The following is a 26,478-nucleotide window of genomic DNA, read 5'->3' as shown; positions in this document are numbered from 1 at the left end:
AAGAAAGAGAAGAAAAGGGGGATGGGGACGATGACACCCACCATTTTTCCAGTTATGATGTAGGCGGGACCACAGTCTGAACTTGCTTTCTACCAATGACCTTTACAGAGCTCTGATATATATTTATGTGCCCAATGGAGTCAGGATTTAGGTTTGCTGACCTACTGCCAAACCAGCTCCAGGACTGAAATAGTGTGACAGCATCACCCAAACAGTGCTGCAGAGAGGACACTGTAATTAGTCTGGAGATAGTGTCATCCTACAGAAACAACACTCTTCAGGTGCCCTTGCACTGCAGCCACATTAGTGCATCGTACCACATGCACTTGTCTTGGAGAGTTCAACTAGGACAATGCACAGTGCTTTGACACACATCAGCAGTTGTCACCAGGGTGAAGAAAGATTGAGTGTTGACTTTTGAATTATGCAGTTCAGGAAAGAAATGTCATGGGATATTTAAACATACTAAATATTCAGGAACTCTACTTTATGTCTGGTTCACAAGAAGGAAGCAATTTAGAAACGAAAGATTCCCCATTGCTCAACTCTTGATGTACATGCTACAGGAACCTCACCTTTGCCTCTGGTGACAAACAGCATCCAAGGTATGAGAAGATTATAAGCCAATGCTCTGTGACTGCAAGCCAAAAAAAAAAAAGAAAAAAAAAAAGGATAAATTAGATATTTCCTATTAATTAAAATATGTTATTCTCAGAAAAATGGTTAACTTCATAAAACATGGGGCAGCAGAAGTAGTTAAGCTCTTCTTTCCCCTTTAAGTAATCAGGGGATCATATCTCTGTATGGTTAAATCCAAACCAAGCCAAAGCTAAGCAGCATTGCTTGACTTCAAACAAGTGAGAGGAAGAGTGGGTTTAAAAGAAAGACACTTTAAAATACGCATGTCTTGTCCAACTCCACTCTTTTCATCTTTCCACAGTAGTGGAACTTTTGAGGTTTAAAAAATGAAGCATAACAGACTAATAGCATAACAGGCTCCTGTTCAATATGAAGAGTAGTCCAGCCTCTCCATTTCCATTATTCTAGGTTGAATTTATGTAGTGTATTTCTGCTATTTCTAAAAGAACCTGGAAGAATTTGCATCAGCTTTGTGCTTTAAGGAGCTATGCATATTACTTTGGATCTATGTCTACTGCTTTGGATCTGTGTCAACATTGCAAGATCCATTTATACTTATTTTAACAACTGTTAAAATTCAACATGTATTCTAAACCAGTTTCAGTTATTTCAAAAGTAACATCAAGACTTTAAACAGATGCTTTTACTGACTTTGTACATCATAGTGCTGATTAAGAAATACTAATATTTGTAGGTCTAGATATGAGAACTCCTTGCCCCACCTGTAAACCTATAAAAATGTACAGTCACACAATATGTGACACCCAACCCCAAATGTGCGTCTTTAGCCTATTTATTCACATTCAAAAATCTAATTCTTGATTTCTGTTAGACTTGTGCTATATTCATAACTACGCTGAATTTATGCTATACCCAATTGCCAAAATCAGAAACAAACTATTCAACTATTTCCATTGACATCGGTAGGAAGGGATGTTGACAGCTTCTGGATGAGCAAGTGCTGCCTGATGCTTGATGGAAACTTCAGAGAATTCAATACAAACATAAGACTCATTTGCATCCACAAAACTGGGAAGGAACTGGGCAAGTGTTACATATGTCTGAGTTTCTGTGTTAATAAAAATTAATACCAGATCCCTTGTTTTTCATCCAAGTTTATTCCCTAAAAGCTTCATCATGCTCAGATTTTTCAAATGGACTCCCTGACTTCCACAGAACTAGTCATATCTAAAGCAAGTAGGACTGTAAGAAAAATTGCTTCATGAGATTACAGTGAAAGTTCCAAGGAGCACATCTTGATGTGTGTGTCTCAGGCTCCTTGCTTGCTTACATTGGTCTCCATGAACTGTCGCAACAGAGCACAGATACCTCTGAGGGATCGAGTGGTGCTGCCACATCAGCACTAAGTGCTGTCTGAACCACCAGGTCATACGTGATAGGGCGCAGCATTTCTCTAACACAACTACCTTGATTTTGGTTCCAAGCACACAGTTCTGTGTGAAGGCACTGTTAATGAATAGAAGATGGGCTTGGGCTGGCACTACCTTCAAGCCCTCCTTGTGCCATCTTCCAGAGGCTGGTGCAGACCTGTCCTCTGTGAATTAGAAGCCCAAACTCCATAGACATCTAATGACACAGTTTTTGACATTACCAAAGGCTTCATTTTACTGTGACAAACACTCCTCTTCTGGCCAAAACAGTCAAGTTACAGGCACGCATGAAGAACCACAATATCCCACGTTTCAGTGTACTCCTTCCGTGCTGTTCATATGGTTGATCACCAACAGTCTTCATGTCTCGGAATGTAATTAAAAATACATAAACCAATATAATAACAATAAGAGACATATAGCATAATAAAAATAGTTCAATTTGTAAAAAAAATAATAAAAATAGAAGCTAGCCTTGTAAGAGGAGAGACATGATGGGACTGCAGGCTGTGAGGTACAGCTCTCCACACCTCTGTTGCGTGGGCAGCAGGACTCCAGAGTCACACTTTGCAGCTGTGCAGTTTCCAGAGCAACACTGAGGATGCTCATAATTAGGTGATGAGAGGCTTGACCTTTGAGGCATTGATGGTTTAAATACCAAAATTCAGGCTCCAAACATTTGCTTGCACTTCAGCACAAAACCCCTGCAGAACCATGTCTCTCCTTTTCTGTGGCCCTACAGCCCTGCTTTCACTTGTTAAGCTTTTCACTAAGCACAGATAATAAATTTTCTCCATCATTTATAACACTCATGTACAGAGCATTTAAGAGTTACTTTTTTGCTCTTGTGCTTTATCCTCTGTGCTAATAGCCTTGTAGCCAACAAAGCAGATGGAGCTGAAATATAGATGCGAGTAAATAAGTATAAAAGTGATGTTAATGAATTCCCCCATCTCACAGAATGGGAGAACAACATGAAAAAGGTCTGCCAGAATATATTTTTTTACATCAGTTCTACTTTTCTTCTATTTTGCAGTATGTGAATGACCAAATGCCTCCAGCTAGGGTGGTAAAAAAATGAAAATAAAGATAGACAAAGCAGCTGAGAAGCCGAGATTTTTTCCTGGCCTCTGAAAATGTCAGATTCTGCAGGCTAAGACTCTCTTGAACATTAAATATTGCTTAATTCTTACAAGTACCACAGAAGACAGCTTTATGATCCAATTAAAAAAAATAAATGTTTTGTTTGAAAAGCTTGTTAGCCTTTTAGATAAAGTCAGCTTAGCTGCAAACCTATCTATCAAAGTTTCATTTGATTACAAATTTAAAAATGCAGATAAAAAGGCCAAACAAACACCAGCCAAACCTGAAGATTTACATAGTGAGGGCTCCCAGATTCTCTCTTTGTTTCCTTTGGTTTTGTAGTCATGATTATTCGTTACTATTTTTAGCATCAACAACGTGCTTCTCTGGATATTAACGAAACAAGCGGAGTCACATTCCTACAAGGAAAGGAAAGTCAGACAATAGAGCACCCCAGCCTAGTTCGAGGAAGACTATGCACTATGGAAAGAGTAAGTCCTAGTAAATGAATAACACCCCCTGTGAAGTTCACAAGTATTATGCCTGGACCAGATGTGCAGGCACAAGCTGGCATATAATAGGACCCAACTATCTTGATTCCTGGGTCAGTGATCAACAGGCATGTTTCTCTTGTCAGCAATGTAGGCTCACCACCCACTGACTTCTCAAGGAAGAGTGGAAGCTTCTGCCTTTGCAACCAAAAAGAAAACAATAACCAGAGAGACAGCTCTGGATAAAACAGCCTTTGCTAGAAACAACTGAGGGAACAATAACTAATGAACATCAAATTTTAAAGCTGCATAACACCCAGAACAGGCATCCACAAGGCTGACCAATTTAGCACTGCACGCTCGGGATGCCTTATTGTGGAAAGCTGAGAAAGTTGAGTTACAAATCAGTGAGTAGTGGTTTGCATAACACACGCTGTGGGTAAGAGGGGCAAGGAAAGGGCTGCATTTTTGTGTTCTCACAGTAAGCAGCACCTTTCTCACTATAGTAGGCCTATTTAAATCACTTATAGAAAAGCTTTCTCAACATAAGTATCAGAATCTAATGGATGTATTTTCCATTTACAGACCTGGACTGCTCCACAAAGACAAGAGGAAAGACTCTCCTAATAACTCGGGGAGGGAGAACAAGCAAAGCATATTTAGGTGATTTGTCCCTGGTAGAGAAAGAAGCAATAGCACTGGCATTTTTATTAATAGGTTGGAGACAGCTATCCGCTCTGCCTTCTCCTCCAAACCAGAGACTGGAGCTGCCATACCTTGTTGGTTAATTGTGATGATAATTTTAATTGTTTAAGTAACTGAGAACATGCACTATATCCTTGAAATACATTCAGGAAAGTGCAGAGTACTATGAAAGCTACAACTGAGGAACAATTTTGTATAAATATGAGGGAATGATTATTTCTTATCTCCTCTGATTTGCACAACTGCAGTTTCTGAATCTGACCAAATGACTTTGCATCAAACCCACAATTTTAGATTAAGTTGAAGCATCTAGCTTACAGAAAATACTCAGTCTCAGTCTTAAAGAGATTAGATGATGAGAAAGCCAAGATGTTGCTGAATTAACTGTTTCCAGGGTAAATGACCATCGCAGGTAAAACCATGAACTGTATTCCAAGACACTCTCTGTCCATCCTTAAGATCTTTAATATTTTTCTCAATGCAATGAAATTAAATATCTGGAACTATTCAAGTTCTAGCTTGAGTATACTTAAAATAGTGTCTGCTGATCTGTCAAACTGAAGAATTTGCATAGGAGTTTAAAAACAAGGATTTTAAGGGCAGAGCAAGTAATTTTTTCAAGATAATTTTTTACTTCAGAGTTGAATGCTATAATCAAATCCATGCACAAACCCACTTTTCATTTTCTGTATTCATTCTAGCATATTTATAATTAGGAGATAAATTTCAGTGGGTTTAAAACTACAAATAGACATTCACTGAGAAGAAATATAAATTATGCTATGGAAGAAAAAACACTGCAAAAATTAAAGAATAATTTATCTATTTGTTTTGTTCTATGGCTTCTCCATTATTTCTGTTGTACATTCCTACTACCAGACCTTTACCGTGTCAAGTAAAATTTTTTTATTAACCTTGGTCATGTATTTACATTGAAGACTATGACAGCAGTGGCTGAGAAATCAGTTTTTCCCACAGCTGATAAAATTTTAATTCATCTCCACCATGTATTTGTATTTGAAACTTCATCACCTGTGACCAACTGACACCATCTATGCTGCCTGTTGGTCAACAGACTTATTTCCTGCTGACACACCGAATGACACAAACCTTGTTCACATTCAGCTCTGTTCATCCCTCAGCTATAATGTCACTGGAGATGCGCTGGAAGACTATGTTATTCCTACCAGAGACAGCAGATCAGTACTGTGGCCATGGAGATAGTGCAGTCCCTTTGCCTAACAGATTTCTGTAAATCCACAGATGACAACCAAGCATCTTTTTTTGTTACTATATTTGCTTTTTTATTCTGTTGTTTACAGAAAATATTTACATAACTAAAAACAAAAGAGAGTTTAATAATAACAAGTGCCAGCTTATGCACTGATGCCCCAAAAGAGACAAAGGGTGTGAAAGGTCCCCCTCCTTCCCCATGCAGAAGGGTGGTGTAGCCGGAGAGCCGTGGGTACTGCAGCTCCACACTGACAAGCACAGACCCAGGAAGGTACTTGGGCCCCCTGCACAGCACCTGCCAAGGACTGTGCACCTCCAGATGTTGCAGTGGGATAGACCAAAAAATCCCTACCACACAGAGCAGAGCAGCCATCCACTTTAAACCCTGTGACGAGTGAGCAGGCAAAGGATTCATAAAGGGGTCCCACACTGCCAGTACTGCAGCGCGAGGTCTGTGAAAGGTTGGCTGCTCCACAAGCAGGATTTCTCAAACTTGTTGCTGTTATGTCTACACTTACTAAACAAAAGGTCACACCCTATCTCATGCTAAGTGACATTCAGATGCAATGCAGTTATTTAGTTTCATGAAACCTGTCTTGCCAAAGTTTGGAATGACCTCAGCCCTAGGTGCTGCGTCCCCACCTTTGACATAGGTGCTTGCACTCTTCTGCTTGGTATGTTGCCTTCGTTTTCCTTCACTGCCAACCTTCTGCTTTTTCCTTCAATTCTCTTATAGTTCTGATAAAAGGTGTTTGCATTTCCAAGTCCTCTGCCACTCTCCTCCATTATCTGTTAACATCCTACAAGTCTTTGACCTTGATTTATTTCTTTCCACCTTCAAAAATTCCTCCTAGAATCTCAAGTGCAAAAAAAAATATAGCTACAATTTCCATGTCACTGAAGTGCTAAGGGTAGAAAAAAAATCTTTTTTTTTTTTTTTAAGTTAGACTAATTTGCAAATTAAAAACAATGTCTTCTCTCAGACAGCTTCTCCAGTGTTTTAATGACTGGTTTTGTATGTGACTTCTCTAAAACTTTATATACAGTATAAAAAAAAATTGACCAAGCCAGAGCTACTACAGAGCTGAATTAATCTGTGTTGAGCCTTACAAGATGCACTTTGATTTAATAGAATTGTAGAATATCTTGAGTTGGAAGGGACCCTTGAGGATCATCAAGTCCAACTCCCAAAAAAACTGGGGAAAAAAACATGACCTGATAGCATATTATTTCAGAAATGGCATGCTATATAACAAAGACAAGTAAACAAGAAACAGCATATGTTTCAAAGGTGCAGGCTTACATAGCTGTATTTTGACAGAATTCTGAACATTTGCTACAGGCTCTTTGTGTTTCCAGTTAATTCCTGGAGAAGTGCCCCCACAGGTTACCTACACAGAAAACTGTGCATGCCATGCTTTGAGTGTTATGAGCATGGAAATAAAAACCTGCAAGTGTTGTGAGAGAAATCTTGGCCCTTCTGAAACAGGTGTCAAAACCTCTACTGACAACTCCAGCTTGCCTTTCAATGTTCTGTTTAAAATCAGTGTAACCTATTTTTGCAGCTGGATAGGACATGTACAGTCTGCACTAGATGAGAGTATTACTAGGCTTACAGTAATCATAAGCACTCCCAAAGAGAGCAGAACACCACAAAAGCTCTTAAAAATACCAACAATAAAAAGAAGTGATGGGTTTTACACACAAATCACCTAAGCCTGCTCCACCTCAGCACAGCACTAGACTGTGCTCCAGCACCACAAGCACACATCAGCCCAAAGCAGCAGGAGCAATGGCAGGTGGAACCAGCATTGGGCTAGGACAGGGGAAGCCTGGACTTCTACACCTGCAGTGGGCTTGGTGACACTGCCCACCACCAGGGCAGGGAGTGACATTTAACCTGAACAAAGGTGTGTAGAAACAACACATTGGGAGAGGAAATAAGAGTCTGGCAAGAACTGATTATCTAACAGTGAGGAGTTGCAGTCATAGCTAGTCATCAGGGTTGGCTAGATAAGGAGATTAGGATTTAGAAATTAATGAACTGCCTAGGATGAGCAAGGAGGGAGACAGATCTGAGGAGGAGTACTAGTAAGGCTGGAAAATAGTGTGAGACAGAGCCAAGAAACAGGGAAGCTTTGAATGCAGGGGGAGACTAGGGAAAGAAACTGTGCTTGAGAGGGAGGCAAAGATTAGGAAAAAGGACAGTTAGGTGCAATAGCAACCAGCTAAACAAGCAAAACAGGAAAGATATTGGGGCACTGATGGGGGACAGGACAAGGGCACCTTGGAAAGGAGAGTGGTGTCTGGGGAGGGGGGGAAAGGTTTGCAGGTAGGAAGCTCAAAGAGCTTGGGTAGTGATTTCCACAACGAGCTCAGGGGGACATCTAGGACTGGCTGGAGAAGGATACTGGTAGAAGATACCTAAAGAGACCAGAGATGACAAAGCAGCTGGTGTGCACAAGGGACAGGGCTAAATCAGGCTCAAGTTGGAGAAGGAGGAAATGAAGGAGCAATTGAGTCTGTGCCACCAAGTACACACTTTTCTTCAACTCCTGGGATGCAGTCCAGAGCTTTTCAGCCTGAGCCTTTTCAGCCTTTCCCTGTGTCCCAAGCTACAGAGCTACTTTCTATTTTAAACAGCAGCACACTTGCTTTGAATGGGAGTGCCTGCAGGAATTAGGAGCTCATATCATGTTATTAACCACCACCTAGCCCAGAAGCAGTTATGGATCTGTTAGAAGAAACTTGAGGGGGTTTTGTACATCCATTTCTGATCTTTGAGTGGTGGTCTTTAACCTAAGTATAACGTTGTTCATTGTACTAATGCTTATCATAGCATGGGAGAACACAGAACTTGAAAAATCCTAAACAAGAACCATCAACATTATCTAATGATTCATCTAGCCTGGTTAGGAAGCTGTATAACTCATTAAGTGTATTTCAGGAGTTGGTTTGTCATGAGAGATAATGCCAGACAGTTGACTTCTGCAAGCAACATTTTTTCTCATCTTAATTTTAGAAAAATATTAGAATTACAGAAAAGTATAATTAATCGAATCTGTTTATTAATTTCATTAGTGTGGTAATGAATTAAATAGTTGTCAGAGTAGGAAAGCACTCCTAAATCACTGTTTATCTACAAAGATGAAGTTGAGCTCTGAAGAGATCATCTGAAATCACACAATTAAACATTAGCATGATGAATTCATTGATTGCCTTTCTGGTCTGGCCACCAGCAGCTATCAACATCTAGCTACAGAGTAAGAACACAGAGCCAGTGCAGGGTGGGGAGGACTGGGCTGCACCTTGGTGACAACCTAGTCTCAGATCAGTTCACATCAGCAATGAATATACTGACCAACTGTAGTCCTGTATTCCAATAACTCTTATTTTGTGCCTGAGAAAGTGGGTATTACATAAAACTGTTTCACTTGCAGGAGAAACCATTTAATTTGCAATTAAGACCACACAATGACAATTTGAGGACCCAGTTTCCCTGTTATTCTTGGGATATACAACTTGTATCAGGCAGGCAAATAGGAACAGTGTTGACAACAAGGTGATCTATTTTTTTGGATGTGAATTTTTTTTGCTACACGTATACTTACATACATATGTGCAAGTATTCTTTGCGAAAGACAGCTTGACAGCTGCATGTCCAGATTGTTATCTTTCAGGAAGGACAAAACCCCACTGAACCTACAGCAACCATTAAAAAGTATTTACTCACTAACCTACACTGATATGTTTATGCCAAAACCAGATGAGGATCCTGTACTCCCTTAAAGGCAGCATTCATTATTTCAGTACACCCTGTAAAATTGTAAGTTGTATTTCCTACCTTATCTTCACTGATTTTCCTGCCTCTCCCCTACCTACTCCAATATTTAGAATACCTTTCCTTGTGGAAAGTCCCTCAGGTGGTAGTTTAAATTTTCCCCCAGAGCAATGGGGAGTCACACTGCTGTCTGTCCCTTGCAGAAGCAGCATTTGGTTTTGGTTTACCCCAGTGTTGTCTTTGTGCTAATATCTAAAATCATCTCAGGTCTTGCGTTCCGCACGCTCAGCTGACCATGCTCCTCTCACGGGGGTGTCTGAACACATCCTTTTTTTCCTTTGTTTCCTAGATCTGCAGCCTCCAAAGTTTGTTGATATCACCCTAAGAGTCCTTGTCCCCTGTGGTGCCAAAAGACAAAATAAAGAAAAGCTTATTTAGGAAGATTTCAAGTGAGGCTAGGAGACTAAACAGATGTGTCACAGGTGTAGAACAGAACCCAGTCAATTTAGCTGGATACCTTCCAAGATGCTTTTGCCTGCCTTGCTTGAGAGTTCCCAGACATATCCCATTAGCTGGAGGTGGGAACACAAGCTGTACAGCACCAACATGTTGGCCAGGTGTGGACCAAGTTTTCTAAATTTTCTAAGTCAAGTTAGAGAAGAAGGGAAGGTTAGGTCCCAACTTCCCCTCCCTCCATCAATTTTACAGTTAGCATTACAATTGTAATTGTCATTTACCTTCTTCTCAGTATAAGTGGCCTTACTGTTGATAAAGCCCCTTGACAATTAATTTTATGTTGGCTTTCAGTGCTCACTTACTGTGTTTGGGGTTAACATCTTAAAAATAAACAAGTTGCTAGTTTTGCTTTGTGAGCAGAAAGAAATGCCCTAGATGACACTGTATCTCTACTTTATGACTGTTAACTAACGCTTACACCTTATCACACTGAATTATCTGAAGACAAGAACCCTGACCTCATGTAGAGAATATTATTGGACTTAGCTTCTGTTCTGAGGTCTGATCTTCTCATTTAACAGCAAAAATTCTGATATCCTAGATATATCCTTCATCCTGCACCATCTGCTCATCTCACAGCAGTTTGTTGTGGTTTAACCCCGCACACAGCTAAACAGCACAGAGCCACTCGCTCACTCCCCTGCAGTGGGATGGGGCACAGAATTGGAAAAAAGGTAAAACTTGTGGGTCAAGATAAAGACGTTTTAATGGGACACAAAAGGAAGGGAAAAAAAATAATAATGATAAAAGAATAATACAAAACAAGTGATGCAGAATGCAATTGCTCCCCACCTGCTGACTGATGCCCAGTCAGTTCCTGAGCAGTGGGCCACCACCCTCCTACCAGCCTTTCCCCCAGTTTTATTGCTGACCATGGCATCATACAATCTAGGATATCCCTTTGGTCAGTTGGAGTCAGCTGTCCTGGCTGTGTCCCCTCCCAACTTCTTGTGCTCCCCCAGCCTACTCACTGGTGGGGTAAGAAGCAGAAAAGGCCTTAATTCTGTGAAAGCCCTGCTCAGCAACAACCAAAACATCAGTGTGTCATCAACATTATTCTCATGCCAAATCCAAAACACAGCACTACACCAGTTACTAGGAAGAAAACTAATTCTATTCCAGCCAAACCTAGGACACTGTTACAGGTTCAAAACATTAGTCAATTACCTGTGAATTTTTCCACATTTAACTATATTCTTCCAGTGATGAAGTTTCCAAGCTTTTATTTATTTTTAATTTACAGCAATATTGTGCAAATTTCCATAATAAACCATTAAAAAAATATTTTCCTTCAAGGGAAAACACCTGGGTTAGGATGTGTGTTTCCAGCAGCAGATTCCTTGTAACAGCAAATAAAACAAACACAAATTAGTAGCATGAATTCCTAATTCATTTTCCTTCCTGAGACATCACTCACCTCAGTCAAGTTCATTCAGACTGAGACCTGGAAGCATGGGATATAACACATGGTGGCTTTCTCCCCAGAAGAGCCAGAAAACAGAAGAAAAAAAAAATCATCTCTTATTTGTTCATTATCCTCCTATTTGCACCACCCTTTTTTTCAGAAACAAAGCCCTTCTACATTGTAGGTAGGACCTTTCATCATCCCTGCTACAGACTTGAAGACCCTACTCTTTCTCTGGTACCAGAGCTGCTGAAATCAAACCAGGTGTGAGGGGAAGACCTGGAGCATTAGCCCAGACACAGGAATCTGAACAAAGTTTTGTGCTTGGGCTGTCCATTTGACATGTACCCAAAAATTGCTAAAACACCCTAAGAAAGGTTAGTCACTTCTGGATCTCTTACAGAATCTAGGGAATGAAGGACATGACTTTGTATTTTGAATTTGTTTTATAATTAATAGCAACTTCTTCTCAGGATGCACTTGCACCCACATGTGGGTGGATTGCAATCCAAAATCTGAGCTAAAGAATATTATTAACTTCAATCATGAATTCAACACTGGATCATCAGTGCTTAGCAACTCTGGAAAATCACCCCTAGAACAAATAATTCATAAAGCTTGTGGTGCTTGGGGGTCCATATTCAAAAGGAGACTGATTATCAGTTACAGGAGGGACTAAGTGCATACACTTGCTGAAACACACACAGTAAATGGTACAAAACGGGCACAAGTGCTGTGCTGACTGGCATGGTCAAGATTTTGTTTTTACCTCTATAAATGAACTAATTTTTGTCTATTTCCCTGACACAGCTGCATTATTTTCCTGCACGTGCTGTGTTTCTGCTCACTCTGCTACCTTTTACTTTAGCAGTGTTTGCCTCCTTTGTGTCTGCACTTCAGGGATGTTGCAGAGCTCAGGAACTTAGATACTAGCAGTTATATATTCTAAGGAAGTATCAGAAATTGAGGATACTCACTCAAGAAACATTATGCATCTTACTGTTTGCAGCCTCCTCTGGAGAACAGTCGTCCTCCACCTCTTCCTCTGGGACCACTTAAAGAAGATGAATCGACTCATAACTTGACACGCCTAATTACTACATGCTGCTAACATTCAAGGATGCTGTCAGATAAAGGAGAGGGTGTAGCCTCCATGCAAACATGCTTTCCTGCTCCTCAAATCAAAGGCCTTCCTTTAAGTAGAGTCATCTAATTAATTTAGGGCCAAATGAAGCTTCACAGGCAAGGGCAATTTCAGATGAGGCATCATAAATAAGCAATACAAATCGCTCATTCATCCTATAATTATTAGGTATTTTCAAAACAAGCCTTACAACAAAGCTGAGGGCTCCTATTGTTTCTATCGGAAAAGGAGGAAAAGGCTTCTTTAATCACCTTACCTTGAAATATATTTATAGAGAGGATGAGTAAATGAATAAATACAGCAACCTAAAAAGTTAGAAAGCAATTAAAAGAGATTTTAAAATTATTTAAACCAGCTAAAGCTATTAGAATGATGGGCAATCAAATCCTTCCTCTTCCAACAGTTCTGACAATTAGCCTGTATTTCCTGATTATGGAAAGGCTGCTCATGTTTTTAATTTAGTAATTTCTAACAGGGGGAATCATTAATCCACCCCAAACATCACATTTCACATGCAGTCCAAGGGTCATACTGGATGAGTTTGCATATTAAGTCCAAAACTGAGTGGTATTCTGTTACCAAGTGATGGGTCTGCTGTCTAACCAATTATCTAGCTACCAGTTTTCCATTTGCTTTGGTCCAAACTATCTTTCAGTACATTCTATCCACTAATCCTAGAGGAAAGGATGGCAGAATGAGTCCAGCATTATTTTTCAAATCTTTCTTTTTGGGGGCAGCAAAGAGACACAGCTGAGTGATGCTCTATTCTTCCAGCTACAGTGGCAACATAAGGTGAATGAGATGAGGAGAAAGGGCAAGCCACAGCACAGTGGGATTTCTGCAACAGGAAAACTGGCTTGTCTCTCTTTGCACCTGACCAGTGCTTATCTCCAAGGTAGCACTGCTCACACAGACTATGGAAACACAGCAATTGCTCTGGGAAAGAGAGAGCAGACCTCATGCCGTGGCTTAGAAAGCAAAGCCCTGTGCAAGTGTGCAAGTGAAAGAAACGAAAGGAGTAGGGCGTCTATTCTCATCTCTAGACTCCCACAGCCCACCAGCTCTAGTTTATCTGTGCTAGCACGTAGTACAGTATGTATATTCAAGTTCTTTCAGGCATCTTCTGAAAAAGCATCTTGAGACCGCAACCAAACAACTGAATCAGACACAAATTTAGGGAACATGATGTTAATGAAACATTCACAACTCTGCCATTTCACCTGAATCCACACATAGGTAAATCATTCTCCCCTCTTGATCTGGTTAATTCAAACAAACACCACTTTTAGTTAGAACAATTATTTGAGTGGAATAGATTATAATGACCTTGAAAGAAGGTCATTAAGCTTTTTCAAAAGGAAAGCCAAAAAGGTTTTTAGAGAGAAGTAATATTTTGGGTTATTTCAACCAATCAGCTGCTGTAACAACTTGTCAGAGACTGAAGAAGCACTTTTCTTCCTTAAAGCAACTCCTTTTTTCCAGCTATATCTGTTGGTCTGCTAAAATATATTAATTTCTTCCCATAAATATTGCCTTTCAGAACACCACAGATGTATCAAAACTACAACAACAGCTGATCATAGTAGGTTTGCATACTAAAGACTCATTTTAGGACAAACTCTGAAGCAGGATTAAACCTGTATTTCTGAAGTGTCAATAATACAGCCACAATATTTCAGACTGTACAAATGAAAACAGTACAGCTTTAATAGGCCAATGAAGTTATTAGTAAGCAAAATACATTTCCCTACAGCACTTTAGGATGAACTCTAAAGGGTCAAAGCATAGGACAAGATTACTGACACTAGCTGACCTACACACCTTCATATCAGAAGAAATATAAGGATAGGTCAATAGAGAAAGCAAACAAGGCCTCCAGCAGATCATTAAGCAGAAAACATGTGCATTTGAAGTGCACATCTGATATAACAAAAAACATTGCTTGAAGGCTCCCAGCAATAAATGTTTACTTAAGATGAAAACAAACAGGAATTCAATAGAAGCTTTACAGTTAGAGAACACTGAATCCTGTAAATATTTTCCACTCAATTTTAAAATAAATCCACCTAATCTGTGTTCTCATATTCTGCACATGCTCTCTGTTCTTCTTATTGCAAAAAATTTGAATAGGTGGAATATTCTGAGAAACTGATTACTACAAAGAGGTCACTTTGAACCTAGAGTAGTAAACATACATATTGAAGACAGACTGAACAAGTGTAGCCTTAACAAGCAGAGAGAAAAATAAAAAAAGCAATTCTGTGTAGTTAAAATACACAAGTAATAAAAGTAATGGGTAGAACTGGCTTCTTAAGGCCCATATTCACTCCAACCACATGCTCCCCCAGCTTCTAGTCTCCCCAGCAACACAGTAAACCCACACAAGGTTTCTGAAACCACACTTCACAATTAATTCCTCCTCTTTCCTCCCTTGCTGTTTCATTCAAAATCGTGGATCTAATGGCTTCCTTGTAAACAGCTTTGTCAACTCAAATAGAAAACTGCTGCTGTCTTTCTTCTCCAATTGGGCTCTCACACTCTTAACCGTGCCAGATCTCTTAACGATCCCTGCTGGGTCTAACAAGTGAAGGACCAACCAATAAGGCAGGGTAATGTTCCTTTAGCATCACATCACAAGTAGTCACATATGGGAAAGTACAGGTTTAATCAGAAATCTTAAGTCACAAATAGGGTCCTTCAGCTGAAACAGAAACAACATCAAGGAGAAAGGACAGTATCAAAAGCCTTCCATGATTTCTATCCCCTGGTACAAAGTAAAGTTTGACTTTGAGAAAACAATGAATGTGCCAAACACCTGGAACTTTAAAATAATTGTAGCACTTTCTGTACTAAAACATGCAAATTATCCAGCAGTCAGGAAGTAGTACCACCAAACTTCCGAGTATTTTTTTCCCCACACAGACCCTTTTCTGACCCTCTAGGTATTTTGTTTGGCCATTTTTCTGTGTTTTCTGGATGTTAGGTAGCTGCTGCTCCAGTGGGGCTATCAAATATTTAGAAGTCCTTGATAAATGGCCACTCTGCATATACAGACAAACCCTACAATGTGTGCACAGTCACTGCAGCAAGCAGGTTGAAGACCACCAGTTTTTAATCCAGAGGCAGTAAAAATAAAAATCATGCCTTTCACCAAAATCTTCATCAACCTGTCATAAGCATGCATCGGGTCCACATATATTTCAGATGTGCTCATAACAATAGGAGCATGTGCCCAAACGTTTCAGTCCCATTCTCAAGAAAACTGTCCTTACTGAAGCCCATTTTCAGAGGTACTTTCCTGGTGTGTGTAACCTCTCATAGGCACACAAAACATCCAGTTAGTCCTGGTGAACCAGGAATATCTAGAACCAATGTAGATTTATATCATTCAATAGAACTTGAGCATTTTTTCTGCACATACTCTGTGGGTTCATTAGAATTATATTAAAAAGAAGGTTCAGGTTGTTCTTTTACCAAAACCAATACTACTAGATAGAAAGCTGTGAAGACATGACTACCTAAATGAGTTGCTGTGAGGTAAGGTAGGGTGTGGAATTATGGCACACTAGGCATTTCACAAAAGCTGCCCTTGCGCATGCCCTTACCACATGGTACCTGTGAGCTGATTCCACTGTGACTGCACGGTAGGTACCTCACATGTGCTACCAAATGAGAGTTGTGTGCGTAGGCACTCACCAGCCAGTAGCTTATTTTTGTAAATCAAACACTTCTACCACTATGCTGTATCTTGTTTGCGAATCCATACACACACTGGCCCAGATTTTTAAACAAACTTAGGCATTTAACCGGGCTGTTAGACATTTAACGGATTGGCACAAAGCAAGACTATGTTAAGCCACTGCAAATACTACAAGGACAACTATCTAGATTTTCTTTTTTAATTAAGTCATGAAGCACAGGATTTTTTAAAGCACAGCTCCACCTGCCTATGTCAAGCTTTTGAGTTACCCAGAGCTAAGCTTTTAACCACTTTGTTAGCATGCAGAAACAGTGGTTTTGCATGGTACTAGACAGGTACTGGGAGACACCAAAAAAAAAAAAAAGTGTGCTATTTTAATTCATATTTTTCCACATAGGTAAGAAACTTCAGTTAGATTTTTTTAAAAGAGGCCTCACATATTTGGCATTGCATTAGTATTATCAGCATTTGCCTACACCACTTTGAAAATAAACCTTTCATTATGTCCAGACATGATTTATAAATACACCCCTTCAAACAGAAACACTGTGTTAATTTTAATCCTTTCTTATGTCCAGATCTGATTTACAGTTAATTTCCTTCAAATAAAAATGTGTGACGCAGATTTCCATTTGCTTTCTGCCAGAAATATCTATTTTTAGATGCAGGGCAACTTTATACTTCCTTTAACATGCCTACCACTCCTATATAGCAAATAGTGCACCTTAGCAAGGGCTAACACATTCCATTAGCTAAATAAATTCTGCAGAATTGCTGACAAAATTGTATCAACGTTGATAAGAACAGCTATGTTTGAACCTCATACTTGATGGAAGTCTGCTAAAGAAAATTCTCTCCGGTACACTCCATACTGGAACCATATTGCTCTGACACAAAATGTCCCTCTGCAACTGTTAAGTTGGGGCTGCTCTAAAAGCCTTCACTGGCTCCCATTTTCAAGGCACGAGGTCTCATGTCATCAGATTTGACCAGTATTGTCTCCACCTATGTCTCTCACATTTCCTCCCACTCTCCAAGCTCTGCCCAAATTACTGATGACTGACCCTTTTGGATTCTTTATCCACCCCCAACTGTGAACCTTCTTATATCCCACCCATGCTAGTAGAAACAACCTCTCAGCCAGTATCTACCAAGTATTTTTCCTCCATCAAGAGCACCCAAAACCCCTCCTGTTCTGAAAGACACTCCACTCTTAGAGATTATGGGGATATGTAGAAAACATGAAATTGTATGTACCACATCTTGTGTCTGACCCTTTGTCTGGCATGTGTTTGGCAACATACATGCAATAGAGATAAATATTTTGTTAGCTAAAGGAAAGTACTGAAAGAGTTTTCTTGCTTGCTTTTCTTTTTCTCCAAGTAACAAAGCCAGGTTTATTTTTTCAATAAAAGTGAAAATTTGGCACACATTTGATACAAACATAGAGATTTTCTCTTTCCCCTCCCTATCTCAATATCTAGTCAGACTGAATTTTCCTGATTAGAAAAACAGTTTTTCTATCTATCTTGTCTTCAGGATGCCCCATGTTTTATATTTTATGAAATGACAACTTCAAAAGCATATATTTGAATTCATAATGTGGAAGGAACATGCACCTATTGCTCTTCCTGAAACTAAGCATCTTATGATCCAAAATGTGGAAACAGAAATGAAAAGCACTTTGTTTACTAATTTCATTCTCCAGAAGGCCTCTGCAACACAAGTAATGTCAGAGTGCAGTGAAGATCGTGCAACTCAAATACTGTGTTTCAGGATCTGTAACACTCCTTGCTGCAAGCATCTGGGAAAGAATCAACTTCTGGTAAGAAGTTTTTCTTCTATTAGCTGAATGATTTTGAGTTATTTGAAACTATGAATATTTCTCCAAATGTTTACATTACTGAGCAAATGTTAGGTAAATTCCATCCAAACAATGAAGCAACTTCCAGCAATGAGTAACAGAAATAGTGCCTCCCTTACATATTTACTGCAGTAAATGTCTGAAAGTAATCCCGTAATCAGGTATTGCAATGAGAAATGAATGACACAGGAAGGATCGCAACATTTGGAACAAAAATTCTTTCACCATAATGTAGATAATGTCTGTGTAGGAAGAGAGACTTTGTACTCACTTTCATTTCTCATGGATGTTCTCACTTATCTATTATTCTCAACGCTTATAAATAACTTCCTCCTTTAACAAAACAAAACTATTTTTAGAGAATTTCTCAATTCTAGAAAAAGGTTTTAAAATAACACTTGGAAAGCCTCCTAGAATGAAAGAGACTTTTTTTTCCTCCCTGCCTAGTCTAACTAGCACTATCAACTATTTCCCATTTTAAACACTCCCATAAACTAAGAAAACAAGATCCTGGAAATAATTATACTTAAACCAACCCACAATTCTGACTGAATAGGAAGTCCTTTGAAAATGCAAATACAGTCTGCCTCACACTAATGACCACTCCTTCAAAATCATCTATTATAGAACTGCAAGTATTTAAAATTAAGCATTAAAGAGTTTTGTCAAGAATACAGTTACAGAAGCATGAGCTTACTACTGCATGGGTTAAAACTGGAGAATGTGAGTATGGAATATGCAGAAATATATCAGAACTGAGTTTTACCTGTAACCAAAAGTTTAAATTAATTAAGGAACCTATTAGGTAACAAAACCAGTTTACTTATTTATGCCATATGACATTTTCTCTGTTTTCTACAGAACTAGTGAACAAAGTTGAAACAAGAGTGTCACTTACACAGGTTATACAGCCATCTGCAACACTGGATATTTTTTCAAAGTCAATGCCTGAAATTTTTGCTGGCTACCTATGGCTAATGCATTCCCCTCACATCTCAGAACAGACTTCCAGCTATCATGGAGCTACAGCACTTTGAGACAGCCCTGCATTTACAGAGGGCTTCTATATAGGTAGAAGGAGTATTGAGGTTTTAAATGAATGAAAGGTCTTCCTTCTCTAAAACAAACAAACAAACAAGGCTGTGATCTAAAACATTAGCAATAGTGATATGTGATATTCAGGAACATTACTGTAAATAACTATGAAGTTTGCATTAGGATTAAATAAGGTTATAACAGACACAGTGGAAGCAGTCTTCAAAAATCTGAGCAGAAAACAGCTGCCCAGTGCCCTGATTGCAGAAAACAGTACAGGATTTCCACCACTGCTGCTTCCCTAGAGGCAAATCCCAGGCCCGTAGAGAAGACAAATGTCCACCTCATATTAAGAGTTGGCTTGAGAAGCAGACCTTCACTGTAGAAGTCTGGTATATCAAAGCAGCAGTTGGAAGAATAGAAGACAAGGAAGGTAATGCATGGCATGATCCATGCCCTGCCACAGTTATTTATCACCCTGCAAAACAGATAATACTACTTCCCAGCCTCAACATGCCGCAGTGATGGTATTTTCAGATATTGCTGAAGCGCTGACACACAACGGTAGTAACTCAAACTGCATTTGGCAGAGACTGAATTTATAACAAAACTCTCTTGGGAGAGGGAGCTTCAGGAAACAATCTCAACTGACATCACTTCCCAGTGCTGACACCTTAGTGACATAACACCATGATGAAGCTTTACTTTACTGCCCAGTCTGGTATCTCCTTTTGTGAATCTAAATAAAGCAGAGTTCATCCTACCTGCATGCTTACCACTGCTCTTCAAGCACAGGCAGCAGAAAAATTCATGTGAGCAAAGACACCCGCATCAGCTTATGCTGGAGGGCAATAATGAAGAGACTGGAAAAATAACATAGGTACCAAGGCAAACATACATCTGACAATTTAAGTGAGGACTCAGGGAAAAAATGCTGTCCCCCTTAAAGCATCAGTGGTGTTTGCATAGCGCCTAGAAGTCTCATTTGACTCCTGCCTCAGTCCAGTCATACTTAATTTCTGATAGTCACAGCAGTTTGCTATTAAATTCCCCCCAAATCCCTTTTAAGGATTGTTAGAGCTTTGAACTTATTCACCTCCTTCATATTAGATTTGAAAATGAAGTAATGAAATTACCTGATAAAACACACAAGCTATAAATCCATAAACCTAGATAAAAAATGAAACTATAATGGCCAACAAAAAGTGAGTTGAGTTTAAAAAAAAAAGTAAGCACCAAAAGACACCAAAAAAACACCCCACAGGCAATCACAGAACAGCTCTATAAAGTTGCTCGTATTCTGTACTTCAACCAACCTAAGATGTTCAAAACCACATGACATCCAAAGGTAAGAAAAAAATATTGTCATAACTGGTAATACATCAGGGCATGAGCCTGGACCTTGCAGAACACCCATCAAGTGTTGATTTTGCAGAAGTCAAGCTGATTTGAATTTGCATGTTCTCCTTGAAGTCCTGTGGAAGGGAGGAAAGTATAGCTTCCAGAATTAAACTTTTCTCTGATGTTAAATCAATGGCTTGTTTTAAAATATCACTTCTTTGTCTGTCTCCTCAAGGCACAAAGTGTGCAGAAAGAGAAGTACATGTCCAGTCTCAAAATCTTAAAAGTCTTGAGTTCTAACATAAAAAAAGAAAAAAGTCAATAAACATTGGGGGGAAATGGAAGGTGTACACTTCACCTACATTTGTCCAGGACTGCCGTAACACACACCCCACCCCCCCCATAATTAGCTGGGATGCTCTTGTTTTGAAGTTCTGCCTTGGTTCACTTTGAGACAACCAGTTCTGACATGCCTACAGGGATTTTGGCACAGTTTCACTTCAGTACCGAAAGCTTTTGCAATTGGTGTTCCTAATGGATTTTGTTCTACAAAATACATAATTAGTGCTTTTATTAATGCACTTTATTTCAACAAATTGTAAACATTTTTCTTGTATTTGTTTACTACTACTCTTATTGCCTGTAAATACGTGCAGATTTCAGTGATGTTAATGTTATGAAGTGAATCAGATGAGGATGTTCACTGGCATCTTCTGAACTCTGCTTTTGTAGCTGTTCAGTATTAAGTTAGGAGGGAGGAGAGAAGGGAAGCAGCCTCCCCTTGTTGTGAGACCTCCTTCAACCAGAAACCAAAGGCTGGCCCTGGATCAGTTTTGCTGGGACAGGACAGGGTGGCACAGGACTTTGGCTAGAGCCAAGATCATGCCAGCAAAATGTCAATATTCTCAACCAGGACAGATAAGGTTGTTCCTTCACTTGGTACTGAGCAATCAAGCTTCAGGTCAAGGAATTACCAGTAATCTACAAACATAAAATATACTGAGGAGACAGGAAATGGGGCACAGAGTGTCTTTTCACTCTCCTCTAGCTGCAATTTGTTTAAAATTCCTTCCACTTTGGTCATGTCAGTCTATCGCCTCCCTGAAAACCAACCCAACAATCAGTGTCATTCTTCCTGAGTAAGCCATCAGATCCCTTGATTAAAATCAGATCCTATTTTCTCTCAACCTTCAGTAACTTCAACTTCTCCAAAATACAGACTGCATCTTTTAGAAGAGGATATGACATCTGTTATTTGACATGTGATCATTCCAATACTTCTGCCAACCATGTGATTTATTATGTGATTCTTCACATAAAAAAAAATACTAATTCTATTTAAAAAGTATTTTAAAATTTGATGGGAAAAGAGGGAAAACCAAGACACAGTGTAACTAGCCATGTATTCATGGATCACCAGCAAAAGTCCGTAGGATGTGACTCTTCCAGGTACAAACCATGTCTTCTTATTTGGGATCACAGCATATCTAGCACTGTACATATCCCTGCAGCTGAAAAAATACTCAAAAATTGTAAGGAAGAAAATAATCTGGGTGTGAAGTAACTGAAGAGTGAAAGCCCAGTCAAACAGTCACTTCAGATTTCAGATTAGTGGCTGCTCTTATTAGAAGGCAGAGTTCAACCCTGAGACTTATCTACTAAATGGAGCTTCAACTTAGAACATCAGTAGAAGTGAAATGTTTAGTTGGGAAACTGAAAGCCTTGGTCACTTGTTACTTGTAGGGAACCACTTTTGGAATATCAGTGTCTTTTTAAATTTGTATGAAGCACTCAGCTCTGCTGGCTTCTATCTTTTTTTACTGTAGTCTGAACATTAACACTAAATATGAGAAACTCTTTTTATCCATTTATTTTAAGTCATGACATCACTGACTCCGCATGACCACAATATGTATGTCCAATCTCTGTCATAATTTCTGGTGAGAAATCAAAGCAAGAGTAGGTCTGATCTAACTGTTGCCATAAACATAGTAGGAATGCAATGAAAAATTGTGCTTTTGTGTCCAACAGCCTCCAGTGATCTTTCACAGGAATAACCAAAAGTGGTATCTGGCCCTGAGCAATTTGCTTTTAAGTTGCATTCAAACATCAAGATGTTGATACCACAAAGAAATCAACATACCCCTAAGCTCTGGACTGGTATTTTAAGTTTCCCCAAATGATCTGATCAGATACATTGCTAAAAATCTTTGCCTCCAGTTCCTGCTCTCCACTTTCCCTTCATGCCATCTTTAGAGTGGGTCCATCCTTCCAATCTTTAAAAAACACTTGGCTACATCCGTCCATCCTCTTTGCTATTATTTCTTATGTAATCAATATTGCAGCAGCAACATAGTAAATCACAGAGCCAGGCAGTGTAAGAAGGGAAGCTGATTTCATTTTAAAACAAAACTGATTTCATTCACACACACCCTCATATCCATAGACTCACAAGCACCTGGATGTGTGTGTCCAAGCAGTCTGTGGAAAATTCAGGTGCCAAGACTCCTGAATCCAGGAGGTCTGCCTAGGATTCCTTGTGACAACACAGAGAAAAAGGGACACAAGCTATTGAGTTCTTACCACTTTGGGCTCTTCTTATGCTGGCAACTGTGTGCTAGTTTTGGATAGGTCTTTTTGTACCCCGTATGAACTGTCAATAATCAGTCTGTCCATCTTGTTCTGCCTCCAAAAGTATTTGCTCATTTGTTCAGGTCCTTTGCCTCCTGACCACCTGCACGTAGACACATGCTAGGATTTTGATGACCTGCTAATTTAAGTGACTTCAACACATGCCATTCTTACAGCCCTTCTGCTGCTGCTGTTCCTTCTGGTAGCTCCAACTCCCAGACATTCCCATTCATACCAGTCTTAACATATCTATTACAATTCTCCAAAATTTAAGTGATCACCAAGCACGGAAGAAAACTACAGAAATTATAACCCTCTGCAGAACAAAGCAGAGAAATAGTTTCAGTGCACAGCAGAACCTCACAGTATTTTAAGGCAAGAAGTGAACTAACCACGACTTGGCCATGGGCTTTAAATACGTTATCTTCCAATGTTACTGTCTTTAATAGTCTTCTAATAAGACCATATCCATTCCATGTTATTTCTCTCAAGGGATTACTATACGTTGAAAAACATAGAAAATAAACTAATTTAGAAGAGATTTATTTCTAGGTACCACAAAAAAATTCAGAACTCTCATCTGCTTTACTCACTAGTTCATCTTCCTGCCTTAATAGTACTTTTCAGAAAAATATTTAGGAATTAGGGAAAACAGTATGTTGGGTTTTATGCAACTATCAAAATAACATCACCTCAAAATTAATATACACTATCTGGAAACCACAGTGCTCACTGATGCCTTCTATCCTCCTTCTGCATTTCAATATTCTGAACATTCGCTAAGTAGTTGGAGCATTGAGCTTAGTATAAATCAGCTGCAAGAGAAAGAACATGATAGATACCACACATTTCTAAAAGAAAAAGCAAAAAGCATTTTCCATTTGCTTCTAGTCTGGCAGAATTCCACTACGAAGGGAATATGGTTAATTCAACATATGGAAAGATAGTTTATTGTTCTTCAGATTACTGCAACATTTGAAAGCAGTGGTCTTTGTGCTATCCTCAGGAAACCACAGGTTACCTCAACAGTCTAAAATAAATACGTGACCAGATGAACAAATTCCTTACCTTTGCCCCTGTGGGTCTTATCTGTAATGGCTGCTTCAGAGAATGATTTTCAGTGCACCTGCGAGCAAGTCTTCATCTTCATTACAGAATGTATGTATGAATTCTCTTGAGAATTACAAGAAGCAAAATCAATCTCTGAATACTTTAGTAACAAATTTAAGAAAAGTGTACAGGCAGAAATTATTGCACCTTTAAATCTGTAAAAGAACTACTAGGATGTGAAAAAGAAGGGCTGTTTTCAAGTCCTGTTTTCTGTTCACTTTGGAATGCCTTGAACCTCACTTTCTCAGGTGGCTAACATGTAATCTCCAGACTGTAGAATCAAACATTTTTTTCAGTCAAGCAAATAAATAATTGGGTTTATTCATAGCAGAACAGGTTCAGTGACATATTAAGAGAACTCCAACACCAGATCCAACATGCAACAGCTCTACTGGCATGGGACTGAACTCCTTTTGTTTGACAGTCAGAGTATGGATTAGGAAATAGTCTTTTATTTGCTATACTAGGCCCTAAGTGGTTATTTTCTTTTTCTCTTAGTAAGAGTCTGCTCACTCTAAGAGGTGTGGTTCCTGGTGAGAACTGTAAGTATTAAACCTGATAGGATTCTTTACTTCATTCTCTAGGTTAAGTGTGAGAACTGCATAAAGCCACCCAAGGTCTTCTGATTCATAGGAGCAGGCATAATTAAATAATTTGCACAGAGCTGCCAGCAGAGCTGCAGAACTGCCAGCCGGGAGCAGTTGCTGTATAATACCCCCTGGGGGAAGAATGCTGGAACACCCACACTACAATTTATATCCCATTAAAACTTCCTTCAACCTTGGACTTTGCTGGCACCAATGGTCTCCAGACTGATTTGTGAGCAGCTCTATTACTTAGCCTAAAGGTATAGTTAAATGCATTTTATTCACCTACAAGCGGCATTTCTTCTCTTCCCCTTCCAAAGGTGGGGTTTTTTTTTCTTAGAATTGCTGCACAGTGGCATTCTCCAGAGATCCCTATGTCATTTTGCATCTCCCTCCTTGAAACTCACCCTGTGACAATTCCTTTCATCCTCTCTCCTCATCCATATGCATTCTCCTTACTGCTTATTATGAAGTGATCCATGGTGAAATCTTCCTTCCCCTCTCAAAAGTGTCCTTTGTAGACTGCTACCACTGCTCCATGGCACAAGCTAGGCCAGTTCTTCCCCTAAACCAGTTTGTGAAGCAAGAAATTAGTCACAACTCCAAGAGTAACAGCTAGCTCAACGTAGCAAGAGAGATCGAGATCTTCTCTGATATTACTGCAGTATGTAACAAGACCCATGAGCCAACTCTGACTACAAGCCACAGAAACTTACTAAAATAACTTAAGTACTTATGTTCATGGCTTTCTCATTCTGTCAAGGCTTACATATGGGCTTAATGCTTTCTTAAGTAAGCAGAAAATAAAAGTTGCCCAAGAGCCTTAAAAAACTAGAAGTGTCACATACAAAATGGGTAGACATTGAAAAAGAGGCAGCAGTAAATGATTTAGAGACCTAAAGATTAGTATTACAAAGAGTGGATTGTTTGCACACTTGCTGAGAATATAAAAGCTCTTTTGACTATCAAACTATCAAGAAAGAATGAGAACTCCCTGCTGAAAAAGTTGAATGAGACTTCAGCTAGCATAAAAAAAAAAGTTGAAGAAATGATCAAAGTGTCAAGTGAGATCACCCTGTTCAGACACCACCAAAATCCTGAAAAGCTTCTAGATCAAGTATTTCCTATCATCCTTTTGAAAACAAGTGCATAAGCACATCACTGACGTATTATTACAGAAATCTGGTAGCAAAATAAAAGTAAGTTTGACAGAAGGAATCAGCAACACATTCAGAAGCACTGACTGGTGCATTTGTATCATGTCACTGAAATGTAGAAGGTGCACACATACTTACTCAAGTCAAACAAAACTCCCATTGACTCAAGTATATCCAAGGCCAGACTAGAAAGATGCAGAGAGTAACCTCAGGGAGATTTCTGAAGGGCAGGCCCCTGTGGCACGGGACACAGCTGCTATTAACACAAATGTAGAAAACAATTATGGGCAGGACAGATCACATTTCAATATGCCCATGGACTAAAACTACTTAGCAGAAAGCACAGCAAAACAATTGTTTCCAAGCACTCTAGTGTGACAGTTGTTAATCAGAAGCAAAAGCTTCCTGGAAGAAAAGGCCCAGGCTTAAGCTTAGTGAGTTCTGTTGTAACAGCAATTTCTCATCAAGAGTAACTGCTCTATAAAGAAAATCCACGGCACTTCTGAACAGACATTTCTGCCCCACCTGTCCTACAGCTTCACTGTGCCTTCAAACCATAAGCATCTGTCAGATGAGAATGATGAACAGTAAGCAGCTGTCAAGGAGGTTGGTAAGGCAGGTGCACTGAACACTCTCAAAACTGAACAGCTTTGTTTACAAGGGTC

General features: G+C 39.4%; 1 long non-coding RNA gene across 1 annotated transcript; it reads right to left on the bottom strand.

Annotated features, from left to right (window-relative positions):
- Positions 1-6,303: 6,303 nt before the first annotated feature.
- LOC113479271 lies at positions 6,304-8,038 on the bottom strand. The gene is made up of 2 exons (XR_003398216.1): positions 7,270-8,038; positions 6,304-6,392 (listed from the first exon to the last, which is right to left on the bottom strand). It is a non-coding gene; the product is annotated as an uncharacterized LOC113479271 (long non-coding RNA).
- Positions 8,039-26,478: the final 18,440 nt, after the last annotated feature.

The sequence above is a fragment of the Athene cunicularia genome (assembly GCF_003259725.1).
Source record: "Athene cunicularia isolate RWA chromosome 4 unlocalized genomic scaffold, athCun1 chr4_part1, whole genome shotgun sequence".
Taxonomy (NCBI): domain Eukaryota; kingdom Metazoa; phylum Chordata; class Aves; order Strigiformes; family Strigidae; genus Athene; species Athene cunicularia.
The sequence above is the reverse complement of the archived record's forward strand: the minus strand, read 5'-3'. Positions and strand labels throughout refer to the sequence as shown.